The following is a 3056-nucleotide window of genomic DNA, read 5'->3' as shown; positions in this document are numbered from 1 at the left end:
CACTCCCTGCTCCATTTCTCTTCCTCCTGCCAGTGAGCTGGGGTGGGGGATGGGCTTGTATCCCACCAAATTAAGGATTTTGTATGTTATCCTGTTTTGTGAGGTCTGCTCTGTTCGTGAGGTCTGTATGAAGTCTGGTGCAGCCTTCTTTCTTATTGCTGTTTTCGGATTAGTTGAATTAATTAACTATATTTTCATACTATTTGTGGTTTTGGGAGGAGTTCTCCATCTCACCTCTCATGCTGCCATCTTGAATCCAACAGAAGTACTTTTAACACTCATATTTCCAGCACCATGATTATATATGTATAATATTATATGTATATATTAAACTTTATGTATGTATTTTATATGGATAAAAAATATACTTTGTTTATATATATACAATTCCCTGTGACATTAGATGCTTTCCCTACAGCTCTCTGATCTCTTGCCAGAATTACTGGTAATGTCCATATTTCTACCAACAATTAAGGATTTTCTATCAAATGCTTCAAAGTTCTTCCAACCTCTACCTATTGCTTAATTTCAAAGCCACCTCCACATTTTTAGGTGTTTGTTATAGCAACACCCCACTAACCAGTACCAAAATCTGTATTTGTTTCCCAGGGCTCCTGTAACCAAGTACCACACACTGGGAGGCTTAAAACAATAGCACATAACACAACCCAATTATGGAACCTAGAAGTCTAAAACTAATGTGCCAGCAGGGCCTTGCTCCCTCCAGAGCCTGCAAAGGGGGATCCTTCCTTGCCTATTCCAGCTACTGGTAGCCCCAGTGTTCCTTGGCATGTGGTTGCTTAAATCTAATCTCTGCTTCCGTCATCCTATGACCATCTTGTTTCTGACACTGTCATTTCTCACTAGGATACCAGTTATTTTGGATTAAGGGTCCATCCTCATCCAGTATGACTTCATCTTAATTTAGAGGCTCTAGGGATACATGTACTTTTAACTCATTCAGTATGTTGTTCTACATTGTTAGCAGCTTGCAGTTCCTTGTAGTTGTAGACTGAGGTCCCTGTTTTCTTTGCTGGCTGTCCATTGTAGGTAGTTGTCAGTAAATAGGCTACTCATATTCCTTGTCAGATTCATCCCCTCCAGCAACAGCATGTTGAAACTTCACGTTTCAAATTTCTGACTTCTTCCTCTGTCACTAGCCAGAGGAAACTGATTAAATCAGGTGCACCTTGATAATCTCTCTATTTTAATGTGCCATATGATATAATCATGGGAGTAAAATTCATTACACTTACAGTCTGAGGTATTGTGCAGTGTGTGCATATCAGGAGGCAATAAATCCTGTGGGCCACATTTGAGCTCTGCTTTAATTTAGCACCTGATATTTCATATTATTATTTGTTTAAAAAAAGGACTGATCAGAGAAAATGGATTCATTATATATTTTTTCTTTTGTAATGCCATTTTATTCTATCTTAAAAGAAATGTTGGCTACATAAAAGTAATGTATATTAATATATTATTATATGTAATGTATATATATAATCATTATTAAATGAATAACCATGAATAGATCTTGCAATGTAAAAACTAGAACCTCACCAATACCTTGCACATATTTCACTTGGATGCAATCTTTTGAAAGATTCTCTTTTAATTTAGAAAACATGGAGTCATAATTTGGTTTTAAGTATGCTATGGTGTACTTTTCATGTTCCTTGATGCCCCAGACAGCTGAGATTTGGAAACACTGGTATAAATTCTAAGTTCTGATCAGTTCATAGAAAGAAGACATTAGCTGGAAGAACTAGGGAAATTTTTATGGCAGGGCAAATAACTAATCTATTACTAAAAAAAGGGGTGATGAAAAGTGCTTTGAAATCAAGGAAAAGCCAGTGAGGAAAACTCACATGGAGGAAACACCTCGAGAAATGGTGGAGACTTTGGAATGAATATTTCATACTTGAAGGATAATGCGGAGATGTCCCAGAATATATTAGAGAGTTTGTGTCCGATAGTGTGGAGACAGATATGTAAAATATGAGTCAAATATGTAAAAATAGTTTGGGTCCATATTTTGAATACAATTAAATAGAAGCTGTAGAATTTGAAATTGTCTCAAAAACAAAGGGAGCCATTTTTGGTTTTTAATTATGCACAGGCTATAAACTCCATGAGAACAAGAGTCAATTTCTCTTTTCTTTATCACCATGTCTACAATATCTGGCACCTAGTAAGTCCTCAATGAATATTTGTTGAATGAACAAATTATAAGATGGGAAAATTAGCTTCAGGGAGATAATTTTTTAGGTCATTCCATGAATGACCTGGCCCAGAGTGGTAGCAGTGGGAATTGAAATTGAAATAAATATGATGAGCACAGCAGAAGACTGTGGTTGTCCAAGAGCATCTTAAGTATAGTGAGGTCAGCACTGAAGTAGGTGACTGCAGAGTTTACTTTGGGTGTAGAATTTTTATGTGCTATTATACAGGATGAAGTGGCTACTTGAGTAATTTGAGGTCCCAGTTATGATAAAAAGCAGATCAGTGGGGCTGAGGATTTGGATAATTTTTTTTGATAATTTTAATTTTTAAATGATTTCATTTGGAAATGTGAATGAGCCAGAGAAGTGTCATAATTCTTAGCAGACTGAAAAACATATTTCAGATTTTCCAAACAGTGGGCATTCTTTCCGTGCATTATGCACTGTGCCAATAAGCAGACTGCTTTGAGGATTGTTCTCATCTGTAAAGATGTTAATGGTAGTTACTTCAAAGGATTTTTATAAGGATTAAATGAGTTAATAAATACAAATAACTTAGTAGAGCACTTGACACATAAAAAGATTCTAGTATATTCTAGTATAATATAATTCTAGTATGTAATTCTAATATAATACTATATTCTAGTATAATTCGTGTTATTAATTTAATAGTAGCATCTGGTAGAACATTTATCTGATCAATTGTTACTAAAGCTCAACCAATATTATAGATTTTGGGACTCCTTAGGTATAGATGGGAATATTTCATACCCTTCTTTCACCCTTTCTGACCTCGGGTTGAATCTATATTGATTATTGTTGGCTGACCAT

This window comes from Manis pentadactyla, chromosome X (assembly GCF_030020395.1).
Source record: "Manis pentadactyla isolate mManPen7 chromosome X, mManPen7.hap1, whole genome shotgun sequence".
Classification (NCBI taxonomy): domain Eukaryota; kingdom Metazoa; phylum Chordata; class Mammalia; order Pholidota; family Manidae; genus Manis; species Manis pentadactyla.
The sequence above is the reverse complement of the archived record's forward strand: the minus strand, read 5'-3'. Positions refer to the sequence as shown.